Below are 19,154 nucleotides of genomic sequence, written 5' to 3'. Positions count from 1 at the left end.
ACATATATATGGAATCTAAAAAAACAAAAAAAGGTTCTGAAGAACCTATAGGCAGGACAGGAATAAAGACGCAGACGTAGAGAATGGACTTGAGGACACAGGGAGGGGGAAGGGTACGCTGGGACAAAGTGAGAGAGTGGCATGGACATATATACACTACCAAATGTAAAGCAGATAGCTAGTGGGAAGCAGCCGCATAGCACAGGGAGATCAGCTCAGTGCTTTGTGTCCACCTAGAGGGGTGGGATAGGGAGGGTGGGAGGGAGGGAGACGCAAGAGGGAGGAGATACGGGGATATATGTATATGTATAGCTGATTCACTTTGTTATAAAGCAGAAACTAACACACCATTGTAAAGCAGTTATACTCCAATAAAGATGTTAAAAAAAATTTGCTTTCTGCGTTCGCGCCCACTGTGGTGCCACCAGACGCGCCCTCAACATGCAAAACGACGATTTCATGGACCTGTACGCACCGCACAGCCGCATCATCGGCTCCAAGGACCACGCGTCCGCCCAGACGAATTTGGCCGAGGCTGACAAGGCGACAGCCAGGTTCAATGGCCAGTTTAAAACCTACTCTATCTGCAGGGCCATTCGCAGGATGGGTGAGTCAGAAGACTCCATTCTCCAACTGGCCAAGGCGGACGGCATCTCTCAAAGAACTCCTGACCGGAGAGGATCACGGATGTGGAATATTTGTCATAAATAAATAGTGAACCCCCCCAAATTAAGTTAATATATCAAAACACAACTCTAGAAAGTTGTATTCCCTAACAATGACTAAAATTTATTGACTGCTTTCCATATGTATAGCTTTCCATATATCAGGCACTGGTAAATGAAACCAATACACATAGTGAGATGTTTACATTAATTCATTTAATCCATACCATTGCTTTACGCGATAGGTATTCCTGTTGTTCTCTTTTATAGGAGAAGAAAGGTGAGGCCTAGAGAGGTTAAATAAGTTAAGCAAGCACTCACAGCTCTTAGGCAGAAAGGTAGGGATTCAGCCCCAGGGCTTCTGGCTCCAGGGCTTCCTCACTATAATACAGCCTCTGCCCACTCAAGCCACCACGGTGCCTCCTTTTGAAGTCCTATAGTTCTTACCATCAATCATGCATATTTAATATTGAACACTTACAGTTTTGCATGTTTGTTGCATTTTCAGCTTAGTACAACATGTCTTCCCAACTAGACTCTAAAACACTGAACGCAGGAACTGTAAATAATACTTCTCTATAATCCTCACAGCACTTAGCACGATTCTCCACTCATTAAATAAGATTTAATTGGACTTTCGGCAAAGAGATAACTTTCAAAACATCTATTCCGATAATTTTGCAATCAAATAAACTCTGCCAACATTCTTTGCTAAGAAGCAGTCATCTTTTGAGATTGCTGGAAATTTAAGTTTAGAAAAAAAGAAGTTAATGCTTTTTTATCTCATTCTATTCCCTTTGACGGATGAAACCAAAAATAATCACTTCGCATCTCCAAAGTGCTCCACCCCCATGAAAGCAGGGGGAGAGTGAGCCATCACTAGGACACAAATGTGTTCTGCTCAAGGCAATTAAATAAATCAAGCAACCCCCAAAATATAGTTAAAGCAAAGTGACTCAGACACAGTTCATGTTTCTAGTCACTCAGAATCCAAAGTTACTCTGAAATACGAATAGTTTTTAAAGCATTACTCATTTTGCTTTCTCTGATAAAACTAAAATAATCCAATACAATTATCTGGATGGTCATAATTTAAAGATTTAAAATACATGCTCAAAACCTAACATTTCAAATTAGTGCCACTCTTTAGGACAAACTCTAACTAGTAATAATGATCTGGTATAAAAGTATCCTGGAGAAACTAATTTCCTACCATTTTCTTTTTATTAAGCTAATCTGAAAAAAAAAAAAAAAGAGCATTCTTCCATGGGGCTGTCCTTGAGAAAGCACAGCACCGTATAAACCACATACCTAAAAAGTCATTACTCAGAGTTGAAAGCTGTTTTCCCATCTCATCTAAGAAAGCATTTCTTCTCACACTGGAAAATTAAATATAGTTCAAGACCTTCATTTAGAAATAATTGACTTTCACCAAATCCATAAACTAGAACAATTTTTAAGTGACCTTATCAGTAGCTCAAATAGGTTTAATCGTATATGCCAACTTCTACTGGTTGGTAGTAGAGACCTGGATACTGTGTTGAGAAGGATTCTGAAGTCATATCCAAGAAAAAACATGTTTGGATCAATTAGCAATCAACAATGCATGTGTACCAGTACCAAAAACTTGGGCTAACTGCCATAATTTATGAAATGTAAAATACAAACCCTCAATCTGAAATGAGAGATGTGGGCCAGGGATTTCAAAGATGCTACTGGATTATTTGGTTCATTTTAAGAGAGAAAATTCATTGCTTAGTGCCCCAGATTTATGGTGCTCTAATCAAATAAGCAGTAGAGGAATAGGAGAGGGACTAAACATTTAGTGACAGTCTACTGCATGTCACGCACTGAGCCTTACCTCAACCACCTACTTCCAGGGCCATATCCAAGATTTTTGTCATTACTAATAACAACACCTCTCCATTATCTTAATTTCAATCATTCTATTCCTCAAACACCATTTCCTATCTTTCTGGCTTACTCCCTCCAGTATCTAGTCTCCCAATAATCCTTCTACCCCACTGATATATCCAATTCATTGGTCCTGCCATCCTTTCACTATCCCTCACCTCCGCACAGGGTCCTCAACTTTCCTACTTACCCATCATATACTCCACGGTCAATTTTCACTCCCTTGCATTCACTGTCAACTCCATTGCTCTTTTGTCTCTTCATCGTAATTGCCTAGCAAAACCCTACGCTTTGTTAAATCCAGTTCTCTCCGGACTCCAGACCTGTATCCACGTAACCTAAATGTTGCCAGAGAAATAAACTGTAGTGACTGGTCTCATTCTAAATTCATGATTACTTCAAGAGCATCCTTGGTAAGACTGCCCATCCCACTCTATTTCCTTCATCCATTCACCCTCCACTAGACATTAATTTCATACCTTCTCCCCTCTCTTCAAATCTCAATGTCTCTTCCTCCTTACTTACTCTACACTAAGGGCCCTGTTTCCAGCTTCATGGTAAACACAGAAACAAAAGAGAATTCCCACAGCGTGTCACCACACCTTCTCCGCACCTACCTACATCTGTTTGCATATGCTCTACCCTCTCTTCTGATACAATGGATGAGCTGTCCTTGCTTTGATCAAAAGCCAAGCCCTCCACGTGCATACTAGATCCCATCCCTCTTCCTTAATCCGGAACACCTCTCCAGCAATTCTCCCCTCTCTCAGCATCATCATTTTTTCCCTTTCTACTGAATCATTCCCACCAGTATTCAAATATTCTATAAACATACCCATCTTTAAAATAAAAAATTGTTCAAACTTTTCTTGACCCCCACATACCCCTCCAGGTATTGCCTCATTTTTCTGCTCCATTGTTTTATGGAGACAGGAATACCTAATCAGAAGGATTAGAAATGATGTGTATGCCACCCTAGGTCAGTGTCTAGCAGAGAATGGAAACTCAAGAAACAAGTCATTGTTTACTTATAGTAATGTTAAGATCCTGCAGTAGGTGCTAAGAAATACAAAGAATTAAGAAATATACTCCTGACATTTTTTATTACCTTTCATTTTGATAGAATTTCAAACTTACTGGAAAGTTGCAAGAATAGAACAAGGAACTCCCACATACCCTTTACCCAGATTCATTCATTCTACATTTTGTCTATCACCACCACCATCACCATCTCTCTCTCTCACGCTCTCTTTCTCTGCGTGCTTTCCCAAGAACAACGGCATTCCTCTTACATAACCACTGTTCATATCAAAATTAGGAAATTTAACAAATACCCAAAGTAGTTTTCAAATTCAAATTCCAGAAGTATTTTTTATTCAGTTTATTTGAACTACAAACAAAAGTCAAACAAACAAAACAGTTTACCCATTTCTGCTCCATTTTATAGCCAAAATCTTTGTGAAAACTCTTCCTGTTTCCATTTCTCTTCTTGAATCCACTCCAAACAGGCTTTGCTCCCAACCCCCACCCTGTCCCACATACACCACTGCAAGAATTCTTGCCAAGATCACAAATGGCCCTTTTATTGCTAAATTCAAGGATGAATTCTCAGAACTCATCTCTCTTGACCTACCACTCGCATTTGACATAGATGATTACTCCCTCCTAAAAAAACAATCTTCACTGGCTCCCAGAACACCAAAGACTCCTGGTTTTCTTCTTAACCCACGAATGACAATTTCTCAATATCTTTTGCTGGTTCCTTCTCATCTCCCCAACCTCTAAATACTGGAATGTTCCAGGACCTCGTCTCTTCTCTATCTAAACCCAATCCTTTGATAATCTTATTTTGATATCTTTATGTTAATAACTTTCAAATATGATCTCCATCCCAGACTTCTCTCCTGAACTTCACACTAGCATGTTCAACTGCCAATTCAGTAACTCCCCTGAAATATCTAATATGCATCTCAAACTTCCCATGTCCAAAATTAAACTCCCCACCACTTGATAAATCAAGTATTTATCCTGCCTTTCATATATGAATTGTACCAGTGGTTAACCAATGAGATGAAGTGAAGGGTCTTACATTGAAATATTCCAACTAATAAATGAAGGAGAAATTACAGACATGTAACATCAGCATTTTGCAACCACTAATCTAGGCATTGAGCATCAAAAGTTGCTAATATCATAAAAATAGAGATATCCAGATGTTATGTGTCTGCTGATGAAAGATCATACCACCTATAGTCTTGCCACACACAAAAAATTGAACCTGAATCTGAACAAACCTCTAGATTGGGATTTCTCAACCTCAGCACTGATGGTCTTTGGAGCTGGATAACTTCTTGCTGTGGGGATCTGTCCTGTGCATTGAGGGATATGGCAGTAGCACCACCCACCCTGTTGTAAAAATTTTCTTTAATTAAAAAATTAAAATGTCTCTAAACACTGCCAAAAGTCCCCAGGCAGTGGGAGCAAAAGCACTCCCCACTGAAAACCACTGCTCTAGATGCAACTACCATTCCACAGGTTAAAACAAGAGGACAGAGGAACATGTCAAATTAAACCATATGGATGCAACCAGCAAATTACAGACTGTGGGAAACTTCAGAGATCAAATGACCTAGATTCTTCAACGAATACATTTCCAGGGGAAAAGGCAGCAGTGGAGGGGGAAACCTTTCTAACAAAATAGACTTAAAAAACTTATTTTTTAAAAACAAGCAAAACTAAACTATAGGGTTTAAGGATGCACCTTTGGGTGATAAAACTATAAAGAAATGGAAGAAAGTAATTACCATACAAGTCCAATAGGGAGAAAGGTAGGCAGTTGAGGTTCGGATGGGACATTTGGTCAACCTTGGGGCTTCCTAGGAAACTGGCAATATTCTATTTCTTGACTTTGGTGTTATTTAAAAAGGTGTGGACCTTATAATAATTCATTGAGTTTTATATTTGTTTTATCCAGTTTTCTGTGTCTGTGTTTTTCCAGTAAAATGCATAAAGAAATGAGTAAAAGCATAACCAATAAAGAGAAGAATCTACCTTCCTTTCTACTGCACTTGAGTTGAAGTTCTGTGGGAGCTGTCCTTGAGCAGAGAACTTTGAATTTATTAAGTTCCGGTCCATGTTTATGTTCCCTTAGCCCAGAGGTGTAAATCCTGATCATTGCTTCAAAAACAACTTGGAAAATCATAGCAGGACTTAACACAACCCTACACAAACCGTATGTGTGATGTCCATACCTTGGCCTACTGTTGAAGGAATGTCTTGCATCAAATCAGCAAATACCTACAAGGGAGCCTGTTGTGATCCAGGCAATCTGCCAGGCACTGTGAGGAAAGCAAAACAGAAAGATGTGAAGTACTGGCAAATGCAAACAAGGCTCATGAGAACTGCATGGGCTGAGTTGAGATTTGTGGGACAATGACTTTTAGAAGGATTTGCAGACCCGCTAGACAGAGACACTCCACAGGTGTATATCCTTTCTTGCAAAAGATATGCTCCTGAAGAGTTCTGTGGTGATTAAATTTTTATAAATTTAATTATATGTTCTCATTGACTTACATTATAATCAGAGAGTGGCTTTATCTACATTTTGGATTAATCTTCAACTGGCAGTGGCTCCCAACAGTTTAAGTTTCCCTGCTTCTCTGTCAAGTAGTTGACAGTTTATAAACAAACATTTAAAGGCACTATTTAAAGGAACCCTTGAGTGAATCCTTTTGAACAAAGGATTCTTTCATAACATTAATAAATAATCATTAGATTGAAGGTTCGTCAAGTTTTCTTAGAGTAAAGCATACCTATTCCCAAGACTCGGACGTCCTTTGATGGGGTTTCATTGAAATTATATCTCTTACCAAGGATCAGAATCTATTTTATGTGTTTTAGGACAACATCTTGTATTACTGATGTTCTTACTTTTTCCAATAGCATTTGAAAGAGCATCTTGTCCAGACACTCATGGGCAACATTACTAACTGTAGCCTGTGTTACAGAGTTACGTGATGCAACAGTACTTTGGCTGACATGACTCAGTTTAAATTACAGAATAAACGCAAAATACTACTAAATCCAGGAGAGAGGTAATTTGAAATGACTGGTCTGCTGGTTGGATTCTTTGGAACAGAAGATGACTAAGCTGCTCACTTTAGAACTGTCTCTTGAAGACTGGGCTGCCTGGAAATCTCAAGTAGGTCACTGAAAAGCTTGAATTGAGGATGGAGCTCATTGGCCCCACCATTCCCAACCATGTCACCACAGTGCTCCCCCACTGCCTGCCCACAACTCCTTCTACCACTCTGTTATCCCTGTCAACACTTGATTCTCACTCAGCTCTCCTGATAACTTCTCCTGGACAAGTCAAAGAAAGACGCTGTCCTCAGTGCTAAGAGTATGAAAGCCCATCACACTTCACAGTGGTCAGATCACACTTGGGTCTAGAACATGGTGAGAGACTCCCAGGCTGCTAGAGAATGGCAAAGCTCTAGGGTACTAATGCTTCTCCAGTTGGTTTAGGTAAAAATGCTCTTGCATGTCATCTTGACTGGGATTTGTGGACCGGTTTTTAATATAATAGCTCACCCTGTTGGTGTCACATACCCAAAGGATGTGATTTATGATGAGTTTCAGCCTGACAAACTTTGTTATTTCTTATTGAAGACCCCATTTATTTTGGAGTAAATGCGTTGGCTTACTTTTTTTGTCTTTGGTGACAAGAATATAACTTATAATTGGTTTATTTAGAAAATGTACTAGAAATAAAAAATGGAATGCAGCACAGAAGAATACATCAAGAGTCTGTTTTACTGAAGAAGGGAAAAATGATGCTCTTGCCAAATCAATTACTTTCTGTGGCTTATAGAACTGCTTCCCAAGGACTAGATACTGCCTTCCATACTATGCTCAAGAAGCTTTATCCATAAGGCACTTATTTGAATGCTGCGATACAGCCTCATAGTTACAGTTCTGGAGTACCTACGGAATTCTGCAGCTTTTAACATGCATTTTGCTACAGTCATTGTGGTAGGTAAAATTCCAAGATGCACCCCAATGATACACACCCTCTTAAAGATCCCCTCTGCTTAAATGTAAGCAGGACATATGACTTGCATCTAACCAACAGAATATGGCAAGGTGGAGGATTTTACGTAAGTAAACAGTCCCTAATCAGTTAACTTTACATTAATTAAAAGGGAGATTATCCTGGGTGGGCTGGACCTAATCAGGTGAGCTGTTTAAAAGAGGGTCTAGAGGTCAGAGACTTGAAGCAGCAATCTCTCTCTGTCTCTCTCTCTCTCTCTCTCTCTCTGTTGCTGATTTTGAAGAAGCAAACTTCCATGAATTCTACAGCCTCGAGGAAATGGATTTTGCCAACAACCACGCTTAGAAGTGGATCCTTCCCTAGTGGAGGCTCCAGATGAGAACTCACCGTGGCTTACATCTTGATTTCAGGCTTATGAGACCCAGAGCAAAAAACTCTACCAATCTGTGCCCAGACTTCTGATCTACAGAAACTTTAATAAATGACATTTGTTTTAAGCCTCTAAGTTTGTGATAACTTGTTATGCAGAACAGAAAACGAATACAGTCATGAAAAATCAACAGTGGAATAGAAGTCTTCCACTAAGTGGATCCCTAACCCACAAGTCAGTGAACACAGAAATCAGAGGATCACAGATTAGAACAAGCGCTTCCACTCTCATCCAACCTCATCTGTCTTTCCATGTCTAAGAGCAAAGGATCTATAAAGGAGACCTAATGTATGCTTCAGAAAGGTTTTCCCTGCCCCAGCATTGGTGGTTGACTACAGACCATCATTCTGGGTCTACCTTTTCCCACATGTACAGCCCCTAAGTGCCAAGACCTGTATAAACCAATTGTGCCTCAGAAGAAATAAGAAAATACTAAACTCAGTAGGTAACAATGAGTGCCAAATTGAAATGCATGCCGATGTCAAAATCAAACTCCAAGGGCAAAGACTAAACCAGGAATAGTAATAGAGGCAGCAAAGCAGCTATTGCCAATGGTGTTCAGATTGAAAAGAGGTTTAATGGAAGAAAGACACAGGAAGACTGCCCCCAGCATGTATCAGGTGCCTGGGAATTGTCTATAGATAGATGGATGGATGGGTGGATGGATGAATTAGAATCAAAAGGAAATGGTTTATCATTACAAAAGAGCAAGAAATGAGAGGAAAATGCAGTAGCAATGAAAAACAGGGACAGGGACGGTGTCAGAGAAATTCTTAATGCATCAAGCCTTCAGAGTTCACGTAGCCATAGAGCAGTGGTTCTCAAAGTGTGGTCCCATGACCAGCATCATCAGCATCACCTGGGAGCTTGTTAGATATGCAAATTCTCTGGACTCACGCCAGTCCTACTGAATTAGGAACTCTGGGGATGGTGCCCAGCAACCTGTCTTAAGAAGCCCTCTAGGGGATTCTGATGCACACTCAAGAGCCACTGACCTAGAGAAATGAAGGAATCTTGTGGGGATGGCTTTAAAGAAAGAAAAAAAAAAGCCTAATGGTCTTAACCCTGGCTGCACACTAAAATCAGCTGAGGAACTTTGAAACTACTAATGTCCAAGCTGGCCTATCATCAGAGATTGGTTTAATTTAGTGTGAGATGGAGACCAGGCATCCAAATTATTTACCAGCTCTCCAGGAGATTCAAATGTGCGCCCAGGGCTGGGAAGCTCTGATGTAAGAGGTGAAGCAGTGTGGGAGGACATGATTCAAGAATGCTACATAAATGACCTCGAAAAGAAGGCTGGTCTCTTTCTGACATGGTGTTCTGATGCCTTCAAAGGATTCACACATATATTCTCAGCTGTCAACACTGCTATGCTTTTGCACAGGGCAGGGAAACTGCTTTTATTTCAGCAGCAAAGAAAATATAATCAGCAGCCAGCCCTTTTTGCCCGTCCCTTGCTCACCCTCTGAGATGGCTTTGTACAAGCAATGCTCCCCTTCCCTGCCCTCAGTATACGGAGTGCCCCTGGGAGCCAGTGAGGAGGAGAGGCTGCACTTTCTTCTACTGAAGTGGCAGCAGCCACTACAGGGCCATTGGCACATTTGTCCCCCAGACCTCACTCAGGCCCCAGCATACACAGGCAGATGCCTCAAGAGGTCTAGATACCGCATCACCAACTTTAAGCCACACAGCCCCTCAGCTACTCTCCAGAGACCAGCTTCACCTGAACCTGGCAGGTGAATGAGGGTCTCCAGTGGGAAAAGAAAGGAAGCACTGAGTCAACTCCAGCTGCCAGGGACAACAAAAAAGGCTTTCAACTGCATGGGAGCACACGACCCTCTCCGCCTCAAGGCTTCGCCTCAGGAGCAACTGTCTACATAACCTAAGTCCACTTGGGTCAGTGGGTGAGAGGGAACACTCAGGAAAGGACAAGCCTCCAGACAGAAACCATACAGGTTTAAATTGTCCAAGAGCACCACAGAACCTGTGTACCTTTATGCAACGTATAGCCAGATTCTCCCCCAGTTCTATGCATGTGCACGGGACCTTTGGGGGTACACCTAGTGGAGACGGCTTCACCGCTAAATGGCACAGTGGTAACCTGACCGGGCAGGTTCACATTACACAGATGAACAGTAGGAACAAGCAATACTGCCTTGTCACAGAGCTTCAGAATGTAATATATAATAGATGACAATGACAATGATGATGGTAACCAGATCCCCCACTGGAAATTTAAGTTTTCCACAAAGCTCAATCAAGCATTCCTTAAAAAGGCTAGAAGAACCTCTAAGCATTTCAGAATCTGTAAGCATGTCGCCTCAATGAAACCGCCCAAGAGCACCCAAGGGTGGATGTCAGGCCAGGAAAAGGAGATACAGCAGGCGGAGAGTCAGGCCTTACATTTGTCAGGATCTGAGTAGACAAGTTTTCCAGTTGGGGACTGCTATCTAAGAGTAGTGGCTCTCAACTAGGGGTGATTTTGCCCCCGAGAGGACATTCAGCAATGTTTGAAGACATCTCTGGTTTTCACAGTGGAGTAGGGTGTGCTACTATCTAGTGGGTCAAGGCCACGGACACCGCTAAACATCATACAATGCACAGGACAGTCCCCCACAGCAAAGAAGTACCTCGCCCCAAATGTCATTAGTGCCAAGGTGGAGAAACCCTGGTCTACAGAAATGTCCCCACAACAAACGATGGAGGAAGAAAATATTGATGGATTTTTCTTTCCACAAAGGCTCAGATTCTACCCACAGTTTCTATTAGCATCCCAGAAGAACTGAGTTGTTCTCCTCAAGGAGACAGATAAATTAATCTTGACAGATTATCTTGTCCACCCCCTGCTTTCAGGGAACTCAAGGTCTAAATCACCCAGGACCAATAACTCTCTAGTCTCTTATCAAATATTTTCAGGAGTAAAAACCCCACAGCCTCCCTGTAGCAACTCATTCCAATATTTATCTTCCTAGTGAACAACATGTTGAGTTGAATCATTTGAAATTGCCAATAGTTGAGCGAGTCTGGCCTTCGAAGATGGCAGTTTCATGTGGCTCAGCCTAACATTACTCCCTTCAACAAAAACGTGTCCTGCTTTTCGAGGCCATCTTCTTGTGTTGACTCTTCAGTCGGCACCACACAGTTTTTGGTGACAGTGATAACCAGCCACCTGCTGTCTGGGATACCTCCCCTCCCCTCCCCCACTCCTCACCCACAATCCTCACCACCCCAATCTTCATTGGCTCTTTCTCCAGCAAAATTATTAGGATTTTGTCCAGGTCAATTGTTATGTCTTTTTTAACTTTTTTTTTTCATTTTCAGCTCTAATTCACTTTATCCTATGGGAAGGAGCCAAAATAAAGTTGCCACACACAGGGTCTTAATACTTGAGCAGATATGAAAGAAAAGTCCATATCTAGGTCTCTTGGGTCTTATTTTCATGTACACAGTGTAGTGTAGCTTATTTAATATAGACCTTATATACCATGTATTCATTTAAGTAACCTGACCTCAACTTACTGCTATGTAAGCAATTTGAAGGGGGGACTCACAGTTATTAAATGGCTACCATGTGCCAAGCAATGTGCTACAAACTTTCATATATATTATCAATTTAATCTCTAGAACAAGGTTGTGCGGAAGGTATTCCTATTCCATTTCACAGATGATAAAACTGAGGCAGCTCGACAAGGTTAAATAACCTTCGGTGCCAGCATATGAGCCAGGATTTGCATCCATATCTGTTGGACACCAGTGCCCACACTGTCACCATTATCCTAAACAGACTGAGTAAAGCTCTGCAGAGATTTAGAATTTCAAAGTGACCACTTGAAGAGCACATTTTTACAGGCGAATTGACCTGACCTATTATCTTTACCCTGTATCCTAGCAGAGTGCCCACTTCCCAAAAAAACACAAAATTACTTCATGGTAGCTATGATCTCTTTTAATATATCAGCAACATCTCCTTTCCTCATTTCAGCATAAAAAACAAAACAGCCAATAAAACCGCCTGTGAGCTTTCTTTTCTTTTTTTACAAGAGTCTTGCTGCATCCGTTTTCAGCTGAAAAATATTACCCGTTGCTTTTCATTCAGCTCTTTCATAAAAAATCATAATTTCACTGATTAAAGATGAAATCATGTTTATTCTTATCTTCCAAAAACACTGCTTAACGTACTTAAAATCCCCTTCACGGCAGCCATGGGCCAAGGGGGTGGGGCGCGGGGTGGGGGCAGGCAGCAGCGGGAGCGGTTCTGAGCAGGTGATGGGGTGAGCTATGGCCACCTTGTGGCTAACTGCTGAGGGGAGCACTGGCCCTCCACCAGCAACTCAAGCATTTCTGTGACTACAAAAGGGACAAAGGCAGCAAGCCCCACCCTTCAGTCCCTGGCATCTGCAAACTCGCTTCTTATTCTTCATTTACTTCTGAGGGCAGTGAATGGGCGTTCACTGACCAGAGCCACGCTCTCCACGATGGGAGAGAGAGAGAAGCAGCACAGCTTCATAAAGTTCTGCTACGGTCATTACCTTTTTAAAGTTTCATAATTTAGTGGTAGATGCAGTCTCTAAGGGGCATTTAAAGGGGCATTTCAAAGCAAATTAAAATTTCTACTCATGGCTGCTAAGGACTCAAATTCTGCTCATCACTGAGGACAACTTTTTTCTAGAACTAGCTGTGTGTTATTTGCCTGTGATCTGAAATAAGAATATGCTGTGCACAAATGTGTTACACAGTCATCCTAAAATAAATTAATTTGCTTCTAAATGTCAGCTAGAGACAGAGAATCACTGCGCCTGTGTGGAAAGTCACTGGCTGGGGGAACAGAGAATCTGGCTTCCACCACACCCTCCACCACTAACTAGCAATGTGATTTTAACCTTTCATCCTCATTTTCCTAATCTGTAAAACAAGAGATTACAAGATCAGTAGGTTTTCAAATATTTTTAGCAGTGAAACCTTTTTTTCTCAGAGTTTCCAGAATCCTAATATACCAGTGATCAAAAGGCAGCTGCTCTGACTACGTCTGGACAGGCAGGCCAGACTCACCCACCACCACCATCCCCTCCTTCTGTCCCCAGCCCAAGCCCCTTAACTCACCTCTGCAGAATCCTGGACGTCAGGACTTGAAGATCATCGGACCAAGTGATTTCTAAAGTCCCTTTGTGCCCCAAGTGTCTATCAGGCTAAGTGGCCAAAGTTTTTAAAAGCAAACATTTTATGAAGACACTTGATAGAAATACGCCAAACCTATCAGCCTGGTAGGGAAAAGATTATACACAATGAGCAATCAGAGAACAATTTAATTCTCTATGTTAAGGTCTCTGGCCCTGGCTTAGGATACAAGAGAAGGTCCTTTGAAGAGCACTGGATGAATCACTCTTACAAAGTACCCTGAGTACTTGTGGGCCAGGCAGAATCACTGAGTGTTCCCTCCAGTAGCCACTTTCATTGGCCTTGTGGTGGCCCCCGCAGGACACGTGAACTGGGCACAGATAAGGCCCGATCCATCAGTGTTGCTCTTCACTCAGAGCCATGCCTGTGCTGATGCCTCTTTTAAATCCAGTGCTTTCCCTACCCAACTGGCAACTGCTGCCTTTATTAATGGCTGTTTTCCTGTCTGAATGATAAAATGGGTTTTCATTTGCCCTTTAGCCCCAAAACCTCATTATCGACTCACCTAGGGTGGGGAGAACTATATACTCTTTTGATGGGCTCTGAGGCCCCGAGAGAGAGTGATATGAGAACAAAATCAACAGAGACTTGATGGAAATTAGCAAAATTTCTCCAGTTGAAAATATATCTACCATACCATTGAAGTAAATTAAAAATATTTTTCAAAAAATTACAATGAATTAGGGAAATGCAAATCAAAACTACAATGAGGTATCACCTCACACTGGTGAGAATGGCCATCATCAAAAATCTACAAACAATAAATGCTGGAGAGGGTGTGGAGAAAAGGGAAGCTTCTTACACTGTTGGTGGGAAATGTACTCAATAAATTGGTACAACCATTATGGAAAACAGCATGGAGGTTCCTTAAAAAACTAAACATAGAACTACCATATGATCCAGCAATCCCACTCCTGGGCATATATCCAGAGAAAACCATAATTTGAAAAGATACATGCACCCCAATGTTCACTGCAGCGCTATTTACAATAGCCAAGACATGGAAGCAACCTAAATGTCCAGTGACAGAGGAGTGGATAAAGAAGGTGTGGTACATATATACAATGGAATATTACTCTGCCATAAAGAAGAGTGAAATAATGCCATTTGCAGCAACATGGATGGACCCAGAGACGGTCATACTGAGTGTAGTAACTCACACAAAGACAAATACCATATGATATCGCTTATATGTGGAATCTTAAAGAAATGGTACAAATGAACTTATTTACAAAACAGAAATACAGTCACAGATGTAGAAAACAAACTTATGGTTATGGAGGGGATGGGGATGTGGGCGGGAAGGTGGGGAGGGAAAAATTGGGAGATTGGGATTGACCTATACACACTACTATATATAAAACAGATAACTAATAAGTACCTACTGTGTAGCACAGGGAACTCTACTCAATACTCTGTAATGACCTATATGGGAAAAGACTCCAAAAAAGAGTGGTTATACATATAACTGACTCACTTTGCTGTACACCTGAAACTAACACAACATTGTAAATCAACTATACTCCAATAAAACAATTTTTTAATTACAATGAATTCATTCAATAATTAACTCAGGCAATTTTTACTGTGCATTGACTCTGGTCCAGGCACTGAGTTAGGTGCCAAGGATACCATGAAGAGTTCTAAGACACTGTCCCTCTCCTCAAGTCACTGAGTCTCCCACTACCATTCACGTCAAGAACTAAATGAAACCAGAATGATGTGTGCCGGGCTTCCCTGGTGGTGCAGTGGTTAAGAATCCACCTGCCAGTGCAGGGGACACGGGTTCGGCGAGCCCTGGTCCAGGAAGATCCCACATGCCGGAGCAACTAAGCCCGTGCGCCACAACTACTGAGCCTGCGCTCTAGAGCCCGCGAGCCACAACTACTGAGCCCACGTGCCATGACTACTGAAGCCCGCACGCCTAGAGCCCACGCTCCGCAACAAGAGAAGCCACCACAATGAGAGGCCCACGCACCGCAACGAAGAGTAGCCCCCGCTCGTTTCAACTAGAGAGAGCCCGCGTGCAGCAACAAAGACACAACACAGCCAAAAATAAATAAAAATAAATTAATTTTTAAAAAAAGAATGATGTGTGCCACAACTGAGGTGAGTAGGGTACAGTGGGGTGACAAAGGACAGAGTGCCTGGCTTGGGCAGGAAAGATTAGGAGGAGTGACTCCTGAACTAGTTCTTAAAGGGTGAGGTGGCAAAGATTTTTTCTCTTCTGCTCACAGTGGCGGAAACCGCTAGTGTTCCCTCTTCTTCAGGTGAACATGGCCAGGTTACATTTTGAAGCCTCCCTTGCAGCCTGCGGTTAGATGTTGCCATGTGACTGAGTTCTGAATGTAAGCAGAAGTGATGTGCACCACTTCCAAACCTGGTCCATAAAAACCCTCTCACACTCACCCCTCATGCTCTTTCCCCATCTGCCATCTGGCTGAATGGAGAGGACTCCAAGGACCTAGAGGAGGGTGATATTCTCAAGATGGGAGAAGCCAAGATCTCTGAATGCATGGAATAGAGCCCCCTCCAGGCTCAAAGTGTTAAAGAAGGTGGTGGGGAAATATTTATAATTCCAGTAACCAAAAAATACTGGCAGTGGAGCAGAGTGGCTGGGCCCGTGCACCACAACTACTGAGCCTGCGTGCTGTAACTACTGAAGTCCACATGCCTGGAGCCCATGCTCCGCAGCAAGAGAAGCCACCACAATGAGAGGCCCGTGCACCCCAGTGAAGAGTAGCCCCTGCTCACCGCAACTAGAGAAATCTCACGCACAGCAACGAGGACCCAAAGCAGCAAAAATTAATTAATTAATTAATTAAAATAAATAAATAAACTCTTAAAAAAAATACTGGCAGTGGAAAACTTTGTTTGCCATTCCTGACTATTCATGAGGCAGCAGGAAGTCTTTAAATAGTCTTACACAAACAAATAACATGATCAGATTTGTTTTTAAGAATGGTCACTCTGGTGGCAAAATGGAACATGGATGGAGAAGCTGAGCAAGACAGAAAGCAGAGAGAACAAATCAGAGAATAGTTTCATAGTAAAGGCAAGAAAAAATGTGTACTTGAACTAAATCATTTTCAGTGGAGATGTAAAACAGGGGAAAGACCTGAGTGAAGCCATTAGAAGTAAAGAGCTATTAGAACATGATTGGGTTGGGGCAGGAGAGTCAGGAGCCATATACAACTTTTGAACTCCTGGCTTTTGTCGGGTTTAAATCCCAGGAAATAAAACACAGAGGCTGAAGGTTTGGGGGACAGGTCAGTGAGCATTTTGGATACACTGAATCTGACATCCAGGTAGAGATATCTAGGAGACAGTGGATATATAGGTCTAGAACTCAGGAGAAAGATCAGAACTGAAGCTTGGACTTGAGAATCACTTGATTAACACCTGATGAGGTGGCCCAAGGAGAATATGTAAAGGAAGAAGGTTAAAACCCAGAGAACAATAAAGAGAGGATGAAGGAGGGGAAGCCAGAGGGAAACTGAGAAGGGACATTTTGGGGGTAGGGGAGGAATCAAGAGAATGACAAACAACACAAAGACCAAAGAAACAAGGTTAAAAATAGTGTTCAACAAGGTTAAATGCCATAAAATAAAGTAAGTAAGAATTGAAAGTTAATGATGACTGTATCAGGCAGGGTCTAATCAGGAAAAGAGAGGCCACTCAAGGCATATTTGTCAGCTTGGGCTGCCATAACAAAACACCAACAGAAATATATTTTCTCATAGTTCTGGAGGCTAGAAGTCCAAAATCAGGGTGCCTGCATAGCCAGGTTCTGCCTTGCAGATGGTCACCTTCTCACTGTGTCCTCACATGGCAGAGACGGAGAGATCAAGCTCTCTGGTGCCTCTTCTTATAAGGGCACTAATCCCATCATGAGGACCCCACCCTCATGACCTCATCCAAACCAATTACCTCCCACAGGCCCCAACACCAAATACCATCACAGTAGGGTTAGGACTTCAACAAATGAATGTGGTGGTGGGAGGAACACAGTTCAGTCCATAGCACCACGTATTTCAAACAGGCAATATAATACAGTCAAGTGGTGATGGAAAAGCTGAGAAGCCAAATAGGGAATGATGAGCCATTCCAGAGATTATCAACAGCAAGAAGCCACAGTCATCCCTAGGACTGCTCGACAATGAGAAGAGTGGTGTTACCTTAGCCCAAACCTGGGGTCACCCTAGCTGAAGTTGAAGCACTGCGGGGTTGCCCTGTAGTAACTGATACTCCAGAGGGAGGGGCTCTGTGAGGGGCCTGGAGCCAAAAAGAAGACACAGTCACCACCTGAGATAACACATGAAAGAGAGGGCAAGAAAGGGAGAAATACCCTGGCTTCCCTCCTCCTCCCACCCTCTGCTAGTGGATCCCATAGGCTGAGCCCACCTGGCAGCCAGAGGGCAATGGCAGCTGTTTCCTATGAAATAGATCTGAGAGTGAAAAAGGATTGGAATAACTAAGAGAAGAGTAAACCAGTAAGTCAAAGGATTGACAAGAGGCATTAAGGCATCAACCAAAACTAGAAGTCCTAAATTTCTGTTAGTAACAGTCAAATGTGTGATGCCCTTGAGTCTCTAAATCTGTACCTAGCACAAAGCCTGACACAGACATGTCCAAACATTAGGTGTCCGATGTTTCATGAATGAATGGATGGATAGATGAAGAGATGGGCAAATGCAGAAAACCTTAACCAGAGAGCCCCTGAGGCTGACATTAAGTCCACAGGATTCTCATCAGTCCCTAACAGAATCTGCGTTTTGGGGTCTCTAAGAATATGAAAAAACAGGTGGTAGCATCCTGACCCTCTGAGGTCCTTCCTGTTCCTGATGCCTTGACTTCAAGGTCCTCCTGATGGCAAGACTTCTGCTAACTTACTGAGTCTGGAAATGGTTGCTTTTCAAAATCTCCCCGAGGATGCCCATTCTAGACTGAGGCATGCCTTGCCTTCTCAGGTCCTGTCAGACAGTCTCTAAATCCACTGAATTCTGAGGCCCCTCCTGCCTTAGTTTACCCACCTCTCTTGCTTCCCTGGTTTTCCAAGTGAATCCTCCAAGAAAAGCATTCTTGGAGACTTCAAATAAGGACTTCTTCAGAAGCACATGATAACAACTCAGTACAGTTACACTAGCAGCCAACACTCTCTGCCCGGAGTGTGGGGATGTCCGTTTAACACTGTAAAGAGAGACCCCCAAAACACAACATAACCCCACCTTGTACGTGGATCACACAAAGCAAACAAAGTAGAGACATGAGGATTGAAGGAAAGAACACTATAGGAGGAAAAGCATTTAAAACGGTGTTGCTATACTTTTTTGACAACATAATGCAGAGGCTCTTTCAGTCAAGTACATCGACACCTCAGTCCCTCTCCACCTCCTTTCCCCCATGGTGTTGCCTTGGCTGTCAATTACTGGGAGAGAAGGCTGTTCTTTAAAAGGCTTTTAAATGGTATTAGAAATGATTGGAAGCTCACCTAAAAGCTCTTGAAAAAAAAGAAAAAAAGAAGTCTTCCCCTTCTGCTTGTGTTGCATAAAATGCAAGGTCCTGTTCTGCTTGTTTGTTTGTTTGTTTGTTTGCGTGAAAGCTGGAAGCAAAGATTGAGTACAGTTCAGCAGGTTAAGTGAGAAACTTATCGCCAGCAGTGTTTCTGTCCTAAGAATTCAGGGCCCTCTCTGACCTTTTGTGAGACAAAAATTCAGAGAATGATGTAAGTACACCTCTCTTTAGAGTATCAGTGTGTCACTGAAATGTCTCGTGCAACCCTGTTCCCATTCAATGCATAAGAAGCATCTTGCAATTTAAAACAGTTGCTCTGTAAAAGAAAAAATTCATTCACTCATAAAATTATCCAAGTAATCACCCCCCACAACTTGTGTGTTATTCCAAATGTCCATCC

At 42.2% G+C, this 19,154-nt stretch overlaps 1 pseudogene; it reads left to right on the top strand.

Moving 5' to 3' along the window:
* Positions 1-441: 441 nt before the first annotated feature.
* On the top strand, positions 442-711 carry LOC114905749 (annotated as a pseudogene).
* Positions 712-19,154: the final 18,443 nt, after the last annotated feature.

The sequence above is a fragment of the Monodon monoceros genome, unplaced genomic scaffold (assembly GCF_005190385.1).
Source record: "Monodon monoceros isolate NGI ecotype Baffin Bay Population unplaced genomic scaffold, NGI_Narwhal_1 Super_Scaffold_22, whole genome shotgun sequence".
NCBI lineage: Eukaryota > Metazoa > Chordata > Mammalia > Artiodactyla > Monodontidae > Monodon > Monodon monoceros.
Note: the sequence above shows the minus strand (reverse complement) of the source record. Positions and strands in the feature narration are given on the sequence as shown.